Genomic DNA, 18,037 nt, shown 5'->3' with positions numbered 1-18,037 from the left:
CAAGTTGCACAAATGAAGAGCCAAGGTATTTTGGAACAAAGACCTGTCACGTTAAGGTGAACGCTTTCACTATTGAAACCGTGGGCGTTTACGTGCCGCCACGAGTCCCGCTTCTCATCGACAGGTGCCGTCTGAGCAAGCGTGTGAGTCGACCGGAGGCGTGCGAGCGGACCGTTGCGCCGGCTGACAGGGAGGCGTGCGAGCAGACCGCTGTGCAGGCTCACCGGGACGCGAGCCCTTTGACCAGGATCCGCCGCCCACCTTCGTCCCAACTGCTCCCACTTTTAATGTCGCCAGCGCCGCAGTTTAAAATCAACCCCGCACTACCCGGTATCGCTACAATCTTCTCTCTTCCTCTTCGATTCTCCTGTCGTCTACCTCCAACCAGCCTGACCTAAACGTACGCCATGCCGCATCACAATGGTTTGCCCTTAGTCTTCCAGTTTCCTGAGGAAGACACCCAGCTGGAGTCTCAAGAACATAAGGCGCTTTGGGAGGAGCTTGAACTAGCCTTGCGGGAAGACGTCGCGCCTGTCCCCGCTCCCGTTCCGGCTTCCGTCGCCCCGACTGTGCCAGCGCCCATCCCCGTGGCATTGATGGGCTGGGAGCCGCACATTGTCGCCGAGCTTGATGCCACGGGGTTCCACGAGGTCCCCGCTGACTTTCACGTGCTCGTGCATCTGCCAGCGCATGCGCCTGCGCGTGCACTGACGCGCACGCCCATGCCGGTGCCCGTGCACCTGCCAGCACATGCGCCTGCGCATGCACTGACGTGCGCGCCCGTGCCGGTGCCCGTGCACACGAATGTCTCCGCCGCGCCGTTGACAACGCCTGTCCCCGCGCGGGTGCCAGTGCCCCCTCAGCGGCATGGATGGCCACCGTTGACCGCTTCCTTGCACCAACGCCACTCGCCTCCTCCCGCCAGTTGACTCGCTCCGAAGTCCAGAATATTTTGGCCTTCCTTGAAGCTAGGCCAACGTCTAGGAGTACGCCAACAACGGTGCAAGGCGCCGCCGTCGCCGTCGGTCAGTGGCCCGACAACACACAGAGCACGGCAGAGGAGCCGCTTCCCACCGCAAGACGCCCCCGCCGCCGCTGCGTAATCCAAATTTGCCATGAAAAACGTTCGGATTGCCATGCTTAAAATCCGAACGTTTGTCATTTCCGTTTATTTTAGATCGATCGTCGTATAATTAAAAGTCGGAGTCGGACTGAACGAAATCTATGGTTTGATTGATTGAATGTTCTGCTAGAGCCGTATCAAATTAAATATAAAACGTCATCAAGCCACATGTATTCCTTGTCATCCAACGACCTAGACTGCTTCAATGTCGAGCGCTCAACACGTTTAGCGTGCAGTTAATTTCATGCCAAAAATAGTGCTAATCACATAATAACATGCAAATAATATCCTACTTAATATCTGCATGCACTTAATATACTTCCAAATTAACGTGCATTGCACGTACACACTGACTAGTGCTGCTAGCACGTGAAACTGGTGCCGTAACTTGTGAACGCGTCTAGATATGGTCAACGGCAACATCGCCCGCGAGTTCTTCGTGTTTGTCCATGCGTCTATACGCAGAAGGGGAGGAGACAGAGAGAGAGAGCACACATGGAACCCACCAGTAAGTGAAGGAAAATAGTACTAAAAATAATATTACATGTTATCAATTAAATGGGCTGTGGTAATATAAAAACATTATGTGAACAAAGGGAGGTACAACAAACATTGTTGTTCTACGTATGTTGCCTATTGACGTGCGGCTTGAAGGCCCTGGTCGCATGTTCGATCCTCGTCCTTTATTTTTTAATTTGTATATGGGTCCAAATTTGTTTCATGACATGTGGGCCCCTCGGTGTGTAGTTTGCAGCACTTTAATTTGTGGGTCGAAATTTGTTCCATTCCAAGTGGACTATCGGTGTGTAGTTTTGTAGCTTATTTATAATAATTAAAGAGAACAACAGAGTTTTTTGCAATAATACCATGGTGCGACGTTGAAGGCAAGAAAGGACGTGCGAGAGAGCGATGACCGAGCCAGAGGGAAATCAACTAGGGGAGTTGCGGGGCTTGCAACGGTGTTTCGAGTAGTTGTGGGCCGAATGCTACGAAAATATAATCTAAACCGACCGGAATAAATGCCTACACAAATTAATCCAAGGTTGGAGTGCCCCTCGCAATGTAAATAGCTCCGGCTTTGCGAGGGATGGAGAGGTAGCTTCAATGTGTGGAAGATACGGCGTGAGAAAGCGAGGTCAATCGAGAGACATATATATAGAGAGACAATGTGAGTGTGGTCCGACATTCATTGAACAAATATATATATATGCTCTGGAGGGATATTGTCCGATTGAGCTTTTGGCAAGGTTGAGGGCTGTAAGATAGAGCTTGAGAGATGATCCAGTCACAGACGTGTAGATATATTTTGTGCGTGGGAGGAAGCAAGGTCAATCGATCACATAGGGTCATCGTGTGATCGAAAGAGTGAGACGGGTTGGAGAGAGTGACCTAGATAGACAATGTGCGTGAGAGAGTATACAATGTGAATAAGTCAAATTGGGCTCAAACATGGTGATATATCGTTTTTGTCCGAGAAAGAGCGAGGTCAATCGAGACATACAGAGAGAGAGAGAGAGAGAGAGGGAGAGAGAGAGCGAGCATGGCCCGCCATGAGGTCAAAAGAGTGGGGGCGACTTTGATGGACTGACCTAGATAGACAATCTGCGTGAGAGAGTATAGAGTGTGTCGATCGAGGCCCGAACAGGGAGATATATCATTTGTGTGTGAAAGAAAACGAGGTTAAACGAGACTCAGATAAAGGGAGCGAGATTGAGCGAGTGTGGCCCGCCGTGCGGAAGAAAGAGTGAGATAGTCTTGAGGGAGCGACCTAGATAGACAACGTGCGTGCATGCGCACGAGAGGTTGGGGGGCTAGATAGGCAATGCATGTATTTAGCGCGAGAGGGTGAGAGGGAGAGGGAGAGAGAGCGAGAGCTCGGCATGGGGTGCAATGGCGGGTGTGTAAGGTAAATACATTTCGTAACAGAGTGGAAAAAGGGGGTTGTGTAGTTGAGAGAGTTAGAGATCGAAACATGGAGAGAAAGAATGGATGTGTGTTGGAAACTGATAGCTTCCTAAGGTGGTTAGGAGAGGAAGATTGACCGATACAGGAAGTATGTAGCGTGTGTGCGCGCGGGGGGGGGGGGGGGGGGGGGGGTGACGCCCGGATGATTAAGCTACAGTAATCCCCTGCTAATGATGCCATGTCACCTCGGTTACTGTTGCTAATTTTGCGTTAGTTCGAAACAGATCCAACTTTAAATTTGAGTTAATGGCAAACATCAAAAGTTTTCAGAACATTAAAACTAAAATGTTCGGTTTGCGACAAATAATCCATATATTATTTTGGTGAAGAAACCACATTTTTATAAAGTAACTAAATGTTCTAAGATAAGTAAAACAATAGCTGAAACAATTATTTAAACATCTCTTAAATGATTAAATTATTGAAAACCTATTTTTATAACAACAAAAAATAATTGTGGCAGTGGTATAACTACTATTACTAATTTGGGTGCTAAATATATGATTTACAAAACTAAAACAATTTGAAAGATTAAATAAATAGAAAAGAAATTGAAAAATAAAAAGAAAAGAACAGCAAAAAAATTAAAATAAGGAGAAAGACCCCCTGGCCAACTGGGCCAAATGGCCCAGCCGGCCAGCCCACTAACCTAGCTGGGCCACCGCACTACCTTAACCCCCCTGGGCGACCAAACCTTAACCTAACCGCACACTACCCACCCCCCCCCACTCCCCACGTCTCCCTCTTCCCCCCCATCCAGATCGGATCGGGGCTGGCCCCGTGGCCGTCGCCTCTAGCCGCCTTGCCGGCCCCCGCCCTCGTCCTCGCGCCCCGTCCACTCTCCCTCGACAGCGCCCCTCGCCTCGCCGACCGCGCCAGGACGCCCCCACGACGCCGCCCCACGCTCGGCTTCATCCTCGGGCCTCCGCACGCCGCCGCCGTCGTCGTCCTTCCCACGGGTTGCCTCCGAGCCCGCTGTCATGCCCCTCTCGCTCCCCTGTGAGCCACCACCTCCCTTCTTCTCCCCTACTCCTCTGTGCGCGCGCGCCGTCGTCACCGCGCTCGGCCGCGCCCCGCTCCGCCCTGCACGGCCACAACGACCCGCTCACGTCGCGCGCCCTGCACCGCAAGCGCACACCACCTCGCCCCGCAGCCCGTGCCTCCATTGCTTCTGCTTGCGCTCTGTCCCGCAGCCCGCCTCACGCGCCGGCCTGTGCGCCCCCGCCCCGCTCATGTGCGCCTCCAGTCGCCGCGCCCATGGTCCCCTCGCGCACCCCGCGCCCACGTCGCCTTCTCCGCCCTCTTCCAGGCCACCTCCACCTCCGCCGGGCCGCGTCGGACCGCCCCCGTCGCGCCCCGACCTCCCGCCGCGGCTCCCGCCGCTGCACTGCCTCTGCTGCTGCTGCCGCTATCCCTGCGCCGCCCCTGCCGTTGCCTCGGCTACGCCAGCGCCCCCCCCGTTCCGCTGCTAACCCTGGCTGCCATGCCCGTGGCCGCCTCCGGCGCTCGGCGCCAGCGCCCAGCCATGTCCGCGTGGCTTCTGCACGGGTTGGGCGCCCGCGGGCCCCTGCGACCGTAACTGCCCAGCGCCCGTTTGGCCCTTGGGGCCTATGACAAGGGGCCGTGCCCCAGAACGTTAAAAAACACATATATATATAATAATATATTAATTAATTAACCTAATTAGTTAATTAACACACTAATCTGTCCCTGACTAATGGGGCCCACACTTAACTAATCCTAATTAGTTTAAAACAAACCCTATTTCACCTCTGACTCAATGACAGGTGGGTCCCACTGGACACACAGGCCAGGTTTGACTCTGGTCAGCTGGGTTTGACCTGCTGATGTCATGGTGATGTCATGCTAACATCACCTTTCACTGCTCTAGCAATGTTCATTTTAAATAATTAAATAAATTACAAAAAATGCATAATGCTTTGAAAAATCATAAAAAATAAACCGTAGCTCAGATGAAAATGTTTTCTACATGAAACTTGCTGAGAACGACGAGATGAATCCGGATACATAGCCTGTTCGTCCGCCACACATCCCTAGCATAGTAAACACGCAACTTTCCCCCTCTGGTTCATCTGTCCGAAAACGCGAAACACCGGGAATACTTTCTCGGATGTTCCCCCCTATGCCGGTATCACCTCCTACCTCATTAGGGCACACCTAACACCGCTCATTGTCATGTCATGCATCATCATGCAAATGTTTGCATTATATTTATTGTTTCTTCCCCCTCTTCTCTCGCTAGACACCGAGACCGACGCCGCTGCTACCCAGTACGACTACGGTGTTGATGACCCCTCGTTCTCGGCTGAGCTTCCAGGCAAGCCCCCCCCTTGATCACCAGATATCGCCTATTCCTTCTCTCTACTGCTTGCATTAGAGTAGTGTAGCATGTTACTGCTTTTGGTTAATCCTATTCTGCTGCATAGCCTGTCATTGTTGCTACAGTTGTTGCCCTTACCTGCAATCCTAAATGCTTAGTATAGGATGCTAGTATTCCATCAGTGGCCCTACATTCCTGTCCGTCTGCCATGCTATACTACTGGGTCGTGATCACTCGGGAGGTGATCATGGGCATAGGCTATATACTTTATACTGTTACATTACTTATGATACTGTTCGGAGATCACTATAGGAAACAGCTACTTTGCCGTCTGCCATGGCGGACGGCAAAGGCTCGAAAGGCGGATGGCAAAGACCTTTGCCATCAGCCGCGGACGGCAAAAGGCTCCGGCAAAGAAGGCTACGGTAAACAGCTGCTTTGCCGTCTGCTTCCTGGCGGCGGACGGCAAAGGCTCTTTGCCGTCTGCGGCGGACGGCAAAGAGGGCGGACGGCAATATTTGCGATGTCAGTCCGTTAAGTGGCTAACGGCAAACCTTTGCCGTCCGCCGCAGACGGCAAAGAGCCTTTGGTCTTTGTCGTCCGCCTTATGATGTCATCTACACGTCACTAGATGGCAGGTTCTTTGCCGTCTGCCACTGATGGCAAAGTGCAGGTTCTTTGCCGTCTGCCACAGATGGCAAAGTCTTTGCCGTCTGCCACTGTAGGCAAACTGACCAAATGGGTCAGCTCCCAGGAAGCACAGTTGGCTGCCACGTGGCTTCTTTGCCGTCTGCGGCAGACGGCAAAGGCTCTTTGCCGTCGGTGGCAGACGGCAAAGAGCCTGCATATTGTCTGTTTTTTCTGTTTTTTATTAAATCCCACAATTTGCAGCACATATCACATATATAAGTTTCATATCCAGCACATATCCAACACATATCTAGCACATAAGTTTCATATCACATATCACATCAGTTTCATCCATACACATTGTTCATACATAAGGAAGTTCCATCCATACACATTGTTCCATCCATATATATATTACAATGCAAAGTGTCATGAAGATAGCAAGCTAGATACAATGCAAAGTTTCATCAAAGGAAAAGCAATCACTCCATCATAGCAAGCTAGCTTCCATCAAGTGAATGAAATCTGCAAAATGGTAAATAAGAAAGTTAGAAATAGGTGACTAGAACAAGAAGAAGACTAGAACAAGAAGAAGACTAGAACAAGAAGTATATGTCATTTATGAGCTAACTTAGGTGAAATGGATCATATATGAGCTAACTAAGTTGAAATGGGTTGTTTATGAGCTAACTTAGTTGAAATGGATCATTTATGAGCTAACTTAGTTGAAATGGGTCGTTTATGAGCTAACTAAGGTGAAGGGCATCGTTTTTGAGCTAAGTAAGGTGAAATGGGTCATTTTGGAGCTAACCTAGTTGAAATGGATCGTTTTTGAGCTAACTTAGTTGAAATGGATCGTTTTTGAGGTAACTAAGGTGAAATGGATCGTTTTTTAGCTCACTTAGGTCAAATGGATCGTTTTTGAGCTAACTTAGTTGAAATGGATCATTTTTGAGCTAACTTTGTTGAAATGGATCATTTTTGAGCTAATTTAGTTGAAATGGATCGTTTTTGAGCTAACTTAGGTGAAATGGATCATTTATGAGCTAATTTAGTTGAAATGGATCTTTTTGAGCTAACTTAGGTGAAATGGATCATTTAAGAGCTAATTTAGGTGAAATGGATCGTTTTTTAGCTCACTTAGGTCAAATGGATCGTTTATGAGCTAAATTAGTTGAAATGGATCGTTTATGAGATAACCTAGGTAAGATGGGTCATTTTGGAGTTAACCTAGGTGAAATGGGCCATTTTAAAGCTAATGTAGGTAAAATGGATCATTTAGGAGCTAATGTAGGTAAAATGGGTCATTTTTGAGCTAACTTGGATGAACTGCATCATTTATAAGCTAACCTAGGTAAAATGGGTCATTTTGGAGGAAAATAAGCTAACTCTAGGTCATTATGGTAAGCATATTGGAGGAAATAAAGCTAAGTCTAGGTCTTTATGCATTTGTTAAGCAAAACACTAGAGAAACTTACCGTGATCAGGGAGGTGTAGGAGCGGGGTGGCTAGTGCCGCTACCTGGAGAAGGATCGTGCGATGCGTTTCTGGAGTTAAGCTGCACCAAAGATCATTTCCAATGTCTCGTTAGCATTAGGACACTCAAATGTTAAGACTACCAAGTAATGTCCATTTAAACTAAACTCACCGTGCTCCCAGGAGCAATCACTGGCATCGGCGGAGCGGGCTGACCGGACTTCTCGCACACAGACTGCACATTTGGTTTTCAGAACAGAGTCATACTAGTTAGTAATGAGACTCAAATGTTAAGACTAGCAAGTAATCTGCAGAAGAAACTTACCACAAGGAGCTCGTGCATGGCCCTTGCCTGCATGTCATTCCGTGCCCTCTCCTCCTCCATCATCTTTCTCGTCCTCTCCTCCATCTCCCGCTGCCTCTCCGCCGCCTCCGCCAGAAGTTTCTCCGTTCTATCTCTCTCAGTCTGTATAGCAGCCTGCAACACCACTCACATGACCATTTGTAATCATTGATGGAAGCGCACACAATGTAATGGAGAAAGATAACTGAGTACGTGTCACTAACCTTGATGGCGAGTTGCACTGGCCGTTCACGAGGCCTTATCTCAGGAGCGGAGCTCGACTGGCGCGCCTTGATCTCCGGGAGAGTGCTAGGACAACGGATAAGTCCATCTCCAATGGCTATGGAGCCATGGGACCTCCCGCCACCAGATATCATCACCAGCTCTGGATCAATGGGACCCTGGCTCGGGTTAAAGTCCTCCCCTTTCCTCGCCTTCCCCTCATCTCTATATCTCACGAGCTTGTTGTGGGAGGAGATGTTGGTGAAGTTGTTTGCATCATCGAGGTTAGACTGAGAGAAAGCCTTGACTTTCTTGTAAGAGCCAGTGTGGGCCATGGCATACAGGTCGTACACCTCTGGCACCTTATCCGCCTTATTGTGGCGTGCCTGAAAGAGAGAAACAATGAAAATTAGTAATTAAAGGGCTCAAGCTAGCATGATGAATGAATTGCATGAATCATGAAGCAAACCACATACCCAGTTGCGCCCGAACTGATATAAGTTGGAGCTGCCTTGATGGTGTGGCACACCTTCCATTTGGGCACGTTTGTCCTTGGCCTGGTTGTGGAGGGCTAGCCATTCTTGTGAGCACCACTCATCGACCAACACCTCCCAACAATCCATCCGATCCGCACACCATCTCGGAGGCGCCTAAGTTAGCAAATAGAAACTTGAGCGCTACGGCTAAGAATTACTAAATGAAGGAACTTAAGTAGAAGGCCTTAAGAATTACCTTCATGTACTGCTCCTTACTCAGGAACTTATCGCGGCACGCCGGCTTGGTCTTCTTGATACCACGCAAGGCGTAGTAGTCTCGAACAGCCTGCACCCGAGCCTCGTGCCGTAAGTTCTGGAGTAGGCGCTTGCAGACGTTCTGGATAACATTTGCGCAGTCCTCCTCGTATCCCTCCTCACACCTGTAGAATGTCTGCAATCAAATGAGACAATATTGATTAGTACAATTAATAACTAGCTAGTTGAACATTTTGAAATGTGTAAAGGAGAAATTACCCAGAACGTCCTGATCACCATGTCTGCCCTCGTGTCGCACACGACACCGTCGATAATGACATCCGGCGGGGCCGGGGCAGCCACGTAGTGCTCCCAGCTCAACCCAAGCTCTGGAAGCCGACCCTCACCAGGCAACGTGACAAACCCCGGGAAGTTTTGCCGGCAAAGAACTCCAAGGACGGAGTTGGGCCGGCGGACACTATGATGGTGGTCCCAACCCCTGCAGCATGACAAGGCCAACGCATTAGTTATTTGAAGAAACGTGAATGCAGAAGGTACAAAAATATTAAATGCACTTACGTACCTCTCCCCATCAGGGAAGATCAACCACCTCTGCTCGCGGGTCGCCGGCACGGACGGGAGCCGTGTAGCACCACGCTGGTAGACGGTGCCACCCTCCTCCTCAAGATCAGTCGGCTCCCCGCCATCATCAGCATGGCCACTCGGCTCCTCGGGCTGATCCGGCCAGGTACCCCATCCGGACGTGTGCTCCTCCGGGGTCTCGTGGGCCGAAGGCCAGTCGACCCGAGGCTCGTGGGCCCAAGACCCGTGGACCGGAGGCTCGTGGACCGGAGTCCGTGTAGCCTCCTCCTCGGACGAGTCCACCCTAGCAGTCACGTGCTCGGGTGAAACAGCTAGGGGTGGCGGCGAGGAAGGCGCCCTAGCAGTCACCCTACCTCCTCTCCCGCGACCACGTGCCCCACCTCCTCTCTTCCTACCTCGTCCCCTGCTGGGCACCGCGGTGGACGAAGAAGGGCCCGGCGGTGTGGACATACTGTCCAGCAACGCTCGGCGAAGAGGTACGTCTGGAATCGAAGACCTCAGACCACGCGCCGAGGAAGAAGGGGCCTTGGCGCGCTCCCAACCAGCGCCCACCATCTTTCAACACCTGCCATGACAAACAGTAAACGAAATTAGTACAACATAAAAAAAAGACCGACATGAATAATAATATGTGTATCACTTAAGTGTATCATCATCAAGTACAACATTAAAAAATGTAATACCTGACACTACTAATAATCTCGATCAGTATCATCAATAAATGCATAATCATCATCATCACTATAATCAATGACGGGCTCATAGGGTTCAGTGGCATCAACATGTGCAAGGCCACCTTGACGTAATCGGTCAAGCAATGACAGGTCATCCGCAGCAGTAACCTCTTCTTGTTCCGGCTCTTCTTGTTCCTCCTCTGGGGTGATGTCGGATTCACTGTCACTGTCTACTTCAATGTTTTGGGGTGAAGTATAGCGGTTCTTGAAACGCTTTTTAGAAAGACGTGTCTCTTGGAAGAATTCTCCTTCATATGTGTCTGGGTTAATGTGAGGTTCATAATCCTCTTCCTTTGGGGGAGATAGTCTAGCACGTGGCGGCACTTCATAAACGACATCCCAACCTTTCAGATTTGGATTAGTTTGGCAGGCCCACGGTAGATAGAATACTTGGGTCGCCTGTTGAGCCGTAATATAGACATCAGGAACATCTAAATGGGTGCTTTGGTTGATTTCAACTAGCCCTATATGTTCATGAGTTCTTCTAGTCTCCTTCGGCTGAAACCAATAACATTTGAAGACTACGACATTCGGTGGGTTTTCACCATAGAATAGAAGTTCATAAATTGCTTCAGCTCTCCCATAATACTCGGTACCTCCTTCGCCGATAGCAGATACACAACAATTTGTAGACTTTCGGTCGGCCATAGATAGCTCTTTGCCATAGGTACGAAAGCGATACCCGTTGATGTCGTATTTGTCAAATGAACGGACCTTATAGTCAAAACCATTAGCGACTTGTCTCAATTCGGCGTCCATAGACTCTGAATTAGCCTACAAGTTTAATATGAAAGGATTGTTGCATTACGCACAAATTAGCGAATGAAACCGGGATAGCCGCCTACAAATTAGCCTACAAGTCTAATAGAAATTACCGTTTGTTTGAACCAAGAGATGAAACCGGGATAGCCGCCACCTTGCTTTGCGAGAAGCTCATACTCTTCGACAGAATCCTTTTGGATCACCGCTCCATACGAGAATAAGGCGACGTATCGACTGTATGAAATATCCAGGAATAAGAGCAGTTCAAAGGAAATAGAAGTTGCGAAACTATGTACCGAGAACTTACTCGATGTACGGCCGCACTTCTATCAGGTTGTTGAAGATATACAACGAAATGGTCTGCCATTGTTCGTTATCCAAAGATACTGGATTTGAAACACTGGCTGGTGCGAGATTCCCTTTGAATAGGCTGAGGTTGGATCCACCCTTTTTAGGGTCGTCAGCATTGTACCGAGGCTTCAGATTATGCAAATGACGATTTTTGGCTTCGTAGTGTGCTGTCACGAAGTTTGCCGCCTCCTCAGTGATGAATGCCTCAGCCATCGATGCTTCAATTCTACGTTTATTTTTACATTTTTGTCGAAGCGTCTTCTGCATCCTCTCAGTTGGGTAGCACCAACGATTTTGCACGGGCCCCCCAATCTTGCCTCGGTCGGGAGATGCAAAATCAAATGTTGCATTCGATTAAAGAAGCCCGGTGGAAAGATCTTCTCTAACTTGCAGATCAACTCCGGCGCCAACTCTTCCATTTCTTCTAGCACGCCAGGCGATAGTTCTTTCGCACAAAGAACACGGAAGAAATAGCTGAGTTCTGCCAGTACTAGCCATTCATCCTCAGGGATGAAGCCACGCAACATCACCGGCATTACCCGCTCAATCCATATGTGCCAATCATGACTCTTGAGACCAAATATCTTCAATTTATCAAGACTGGCTCCCCTCTGTAGATTCGCTGCATACCCATCGGGGAACATCAACTGCATTTTCACCCACAAGATAATTTCCCTCATAGCCGGCCTTCCAAGATTGAACCATGCCTTTGGCTTCGTCCAGTTCTGCTTTCCTTTTGGTTCTTTCATGTTTTGTAACGGCCTATCACATAGCGCCTCCAGATCGACTCTAGCCTTAGTATTATCCTTTGACTTCCCATCTATGCCGAACAATGTACCAAAAAGTGCCTCGGCGATATTCTTCTCAGTGTGCATCACGTCGATGTTGTGTGGGCAAAGGAGGTCTTTGAAGTAAGGCAGATCCCATAAGCATGTTTTGTGAGTCCAGGCGTGCTTAGAATTATACCCCTTGAAGTACCCTGGACGCTCGGGATCTGGCTCGAGAGCATTTAACTGATCCAGGGTCTGTTGGCCTGTCAATGCATGTGGTGCAGAGTTTTTGACAACTCTACCTCTGATGAAGTTCTTCTTGTCTTTCCTGAACTTATGGCGAGGATTCAGGAACTCTCTATGCATGTCGAAGCAAGAAAACTTGTGACCGGCCTGAAGCCAACGAAACTCAAGAGCTCCCTTGCATGTGGGGCACGGGAACCTTCCATGCACACACCAGCCAACGAATAGCGCATACGCCGTCAAGTCATGCGTCGAGTACATGTACCAGACACGCATTATGAAGTTCCGTTTGCTATAGGCATCGTATGTCTTGAACCCATTATCCCAGGCTTCTTGCAATTCGTCCTTAAGAGGTTGCATGTACACATTCATATTTTTCCCCGGATAGTTGGGCCCTGGAATTATCAACGTCAGGAAAATGTTCTTTCTTTGCATAATCTGTCCGGGGGGGAGATTGAGTGGAAAGACAAATACGGGCCAACAACTGTATTGGGCTGCCGTCATACCAAACACACTGAACCCATCCGTGCTGATGCCGACTCGAGGATGCCTCGGATCTGCCGCTTTGTCACCATGTAATTCATCAAACTTTTTCCACGCAACACCATCCGATGTGTGTACAATCATCAGATTCCCATCTGCATCTAGTTCGGTTCTTTTGCCCGTTTTGTGCCATGTCATCTGTCTGGCCGTCTCTTCGACCATGAAAAGACGTTGAAGTCTTGGTACGATTGGCATATACCGAAGAACACTAACGGGGATTTTGGTCTGTGTCTTCTCACCCATACCGTTGTCTACCACAACATACCTGGAAGACTTGCAAATGGGACAACAGTTCAAGTCCGCATAGTCAAGCCTAAACAAGACACATCCTTTCTCACAGGCATGTATCTTATCATAGGGCATCTTTAGTGCACGGAGGATTTTGTCCGACTGGTACAGGTTTGCAGGCATTACATGGCCTTTGGGTAGAAAGCGTCCAAATACTGTCATCATTGCATCGTAGCATTCTCTGCCCAAGTTGAACTGAGCCTTCAGAGCCATTACTTGTGAGATGGCATCCAACTGACAAAGCTCAGTGTGCTCATGGAGCGGACGTTTTGAAGACTCCAACATTTCATTGAAGGCCTTTGCAGATTCCTCCATCTCCTCGTCCGAATCCCGAGCATCATCAAAGTCTTGCACCATGTTTTCCATACCGGTACCATGCTCGTTGGTGCGACGACGATCCACCTCAGCTCGGTCACGTTGGGCAGACTCACCATGAAATGTCCACACCGTATAATCGGGCGTAAAACCACTCTTCTGCAGGTGTTTGCCCATTTCAGCCTCTGTCCTCTTTTCCCAATTGCCGCACCGTAAACAGGGGCACCAGGTTTTCCTCTGGCCATTTGCAAATGCGGCTCGCACAAACCCCTTGGTTTTTGTGAACCATTCAGTGCTCCATTTGTTCTGACCAGTGTGACCGGTGTACATCCACGCACGATCACTCATCTTGACTTTCAGAGCTACTAGACACACAACAAATATATATATATATATATATATATATATATATATATATATATATATATATATATATATATAATTCACCATGTATGTATTCATCGGTTGATCTACTTTGTCAATTTTATTACGTCCATGCAACCTACACTCTAATAGGTAATGATAGGTCCTAATCCCACCCGAGTATGTTTAGATTGGGTTCATTTTCCCATGCTATGCCCCGGATCCTACGCAAAATTTCGGCAGCACCTCCCCGCTGTTCTCCTGATACACGTCTCTGCAATAAACAGAGAGGATGTGTACCCGGAGAACAACAGGGGAGGCACTGACGAAATTTATGCGTCGGATCCGGAGCAAAGCATATGGGAAAACGAACCCAATCTAAACATACTCGGGCTGTCCATGGATAGCGTTGGACAATTCAAAAGAATCAAGGTTATAAATATGCAAATGCATGCATATTTATAACTATGACGCTTTCGAACGGGAGACACATATTGGTTACGCATACTGATGATTCAAGACACATATATATCTAGCTATCAAGTTTCATCGGAATAGATCAAATAATTAATGGGGGAGGAGGACATGTCATTTGTGCTCACCCACGAACGAAGGGGCAGAGCTCGTCAAACGCACGGCGAGGTCGTCGAACACCAAACCTCGCAGTGATGAAACAACTGCACATTTAAAACTACCCGATCAACACAATTATATATGATGTTTTTCATAACAAAATCGAAAGATATATGACCTAACTAATAATTCACAAATATATGACCCCGTCGGCTTCTGGAAGGCCAAAGAACACCTTTTCGGGGTCGGGGTCTCGGGGTCGGGGTGTCGGGTCGGGGTGCCGGGTCGGGGTCGGGGTGCCGTGTCGGTGTCGGGGTCGGGGTGTCGGGTCAGGCTCGGGGTCGGGGTGTCGGGGTCGGGGTCGGGGTGTCGGGGTCGGGGTGTCGGGGTGTCGGGGGTGTCGTGTCGGGGGTCGGGGTGTCGTGTCGGTCTCGGGGTGCCGTGTCGGGGTCGGGGTGTCGTGTCGGTCTCGGGGTGCCGTGTCGGGGTCGGGGTCTCGGGGTAGGGGTGCCGGGTCGGGGTGCCGGGTCGGGGTCGGGGTGCCGTGTCGGTGTCGGGGTGTCGGGTCAGGCTCGGGGTCGGGGTGTCGGGGTCGGGGTCGGGGTCGGGGTCTTGGGTTCGGGGTGTCGGGGTGTCGGGGGTGTCGTGTCGGGGGTCGGGGTGTCGTGTCGGTCTCGGAGTGCCGTGTCGGGGTCGGGGTGTCGTGTCGGTCTCGGGGTGCCGTGTCGGGGTCGGGGTCTCGGGGTCGGGGTGTCGGGTCGGGGTGCCGGGTCGGGGTCGGGGTGCCGTGTCGGTGTCGGGGTCGGGGTGTCGGGTCAGGCTCGGGGTCGGGGTGTCGGGGTCGGGGTCGGGGTCGGGGTCTGGGTCTGGGTCTCGGGGTTGGGGTGTCGGGGTGTCGGGGGTGTCGTGTCGGGGGTCGGGGTGTCGTGTCGGTCTCGGGGTGCCGTGTCGGGGTCGGGGTGTCGTGTCGGTCTCGGGGTGCCGTGTCGGGGTCGGGGTCTCGGGGTCGGGGTGTCGGGTCGGGGTGCCGGGTCGGGGTCGGGGTGTCGTGTCAGTGTCGGGGTCGGGGTGTCGGGTCAGGCTCGGGGTCGGGGTGTCGGGGTCGGGGTCGGGGTCGGGGTCTCGGGGTCGGGGTGTCGTGTCGGTCTCGGGGTGCCGTGTCGGGGTCGGGGTGCTGTTTCGGGGTCGGGGCTTCGGGGTGTCTCCTCCTCCTCCTCCTCCTCTTCTTCTTCTTCTTCTTCTTCTTCTTCTTCTTCTTCTTCTTCTTCTTCTTCTTTCTCCTCCTCCTCCTCCTCCTCCTCCTCCTCCTCCTCCTCTTCTTCTTCTTCTTCTTCTTCTTCTTCTTCTTCTTCTTCTTCTTCTTCTCCTCCTCCTCCTCCTCCTCCTCTTCTTCTTCTTCTTCTTCTTCATCTTCTTCTTCTTCTTCCCCCTTCTACTTAACCTAAACCTAAACTAGCCTAAACTAAAAACCTAAACTAATTAAAACTAAACTATTTAAACTAATTAAACCTAAACTTAAACAGAAAAAAAACAAAAAATAGAAAAAAAGGGAGGAGGGGCTCACTGTGGGGGGCGGCGATGGGTCGGGGAGGGGCCGGCGACGGAGGGCCGGGGCGGGGCGGTGGAGGAGGCGGGGCGGCGGGGGCCCGGCCGGCGGGGGGCCGGGGCGGCGGGGGGGATGGGGGGCGGGGGGCCGGGGCGGGGCAGTGGAGGAGACGGCGGGGGGCGCGGGGCGGCGGGGGGCCGGGACGGCGGGGGGCTGTGGCGGCGGTGGGGCGCGGGGCGGCGGGGGGCCGGGGCGGGGGGGGCGACGGGGCGGTGGGGCGGCGGGGGCGACGGGGCGGCGGCGCGCGGCGGGCGGCGGCGTGGGAGGAGAGAAACGGCGAGGGAGAGGGAAGAAGTGAGTAACGGGCGGGGGGTACGGGCCGTTAGGTAGTAGGCTCTTTGCCGTCCGCCCCCCTTTGCCGTCCGCTTTTTTGCCTCTTTGTCGTCTGCTAGCGGACGGCAAAGAGGTGGCCCGTTAAGTTTTTCAAAAATGGGCGGGGTGTGGGGGCCACCTCACTCTTTGCCGTCCGCCAGCGGACGGCAAAGGAATCTTTGCCGTCCGCTGGCGGACGGCAAAGAGCTTCTTTGCCGTCTGCCCTTTCTTTGCCGTCTGCTTTTGGGTAGCTGATGGCAAAGAGCTTCTTTGCCGTCAGCTAGCAGACGGCAAAGAGCTGGCAGATGGCAAATTAGCTGATTCCAGTAGTGGATGGGGGCTGAAGGGGCAGGTGGCTCCATCCCGGTAGAGGTGGGCCTGGGTTCCCGACGGCCCCCGACTGTTACTTTGTGGCAGAGCGACAGGGCAGGTTGAGACCACCTAGGAGAGAGGTGGGCCTGGCCCTGGTCGGCGTTCGCGAATACTTTAATTAACACACTTAACGAGATCTTGGTATTTGATCTGAGTCTGGCCACTGGCCTATACGCACTAACCAACTACGCGGGAACAGTTATGGGCGCTCGACGTCGTGGTATCAGCCGAAGCCTTCTTGACGTCAGCGACTGAGCAGTGTCGTGGATCTAAGACTGACAGTAGAATGGGGGGTAGGTATGTAGAGGAAAGATCCTAGCTATGGCGAAGTTGTACACACGAGTTTTTACGAGTTCAGGCCCTTCGCGGAGGAAGTAATAGCCCTACGTCTCGGTGCCCGGAGGCGGTCGACTGGATTATACGTGTGTGTTATAGGGGGTTCGAACCCTTGTCTCAGAGGAGGGGGGTGGCTTATATAGAGTGCGCCAGGACCCCAGATCCCCTCCGTTACATAGGGTTCAATGTACATAAAGCGAGAGCATTACAGGTAACGTCAATAATAAAGTGCTATGAATGATCATTAAGTCTGTGAATAAACGCCCGACCGTTGCTGAGCAGAGTGGCTTTAGGTCTTCTGTACGTCGAGTGGTCTTTTACATGGTCGAATGGTTGAGTGGTCGAGTGACCTAAAGAAAGAGGGGTCTCCGAGTGAATGGTAGGTCGAGTGGATTGCACTCGACACCTTTGTTGGGCCCTCCCTATTTACTCTTGAACTTCTTTGCTTCTAAGACAAGGACCTTAGGTAGGACGTATAGGCCAGGCCTATTACCCTACCCCAGGTCTATGTCCTCATCATTAGCCCCCGAATGGATTGAGGTCCGAGTGAAAAGAAGGTTGAAGTTGATCTTTCTTTGACTCTTGCCTTTCTCAAGAATTCATCTCTGAACGGAGGCCAGTGTTGGAACTTCGGCTTCATTTCAGTCGCCTTGATCGATTCAGAAATTGCCGATTGGTTTTTATAACGTCACCCGTCGAGTGTTGTCTTTGACGTGAAATCTTTGGCGTGATCGGTTGCAGAGGGTCCCCGATTTCACGGGATTCGAAATTTCGGTGGAAGCGCGCCACGTGGAGCGCGCTGTGGTAAGCGGAGTGGATAAACATGATGTTTCGATTTCCGTGCCACCTTTTTCGCCACATATCCCGTGTGTGACTGTTGAGGGATTTGACAGGATCGCCCGGACCCACGCGTCAGCCACTCGGAAGTGGGCCTTTAAAAGCGGCGAGGCCGAGGCGTCTGCACTATGCGTGCCCATTCTCCTTCTTCTTCCTCTTGCTCCTTCACCCCATCCGACTTCTCCACTCTCGACGCTG

This window comes from Aegilops tauschii, chromosome 5 (assembly GCF_002575655.3).
Source record: "Aegilops tauschii subsp. strangulata cultivar AL8/78 chromosome 5, Aet v6.0, whole genome shotgun sequence".
NCBI lineage: Eukaryota > Viridiplantae > Streptophyta > Magnoliopsida > Poales > Poaceae > Aegilops > Aegilops tauschii.
The sequence above is the reverse complement of the archived record's forward strand: the minus strand, read 5'-3'. Positions refer to the sequence as shown.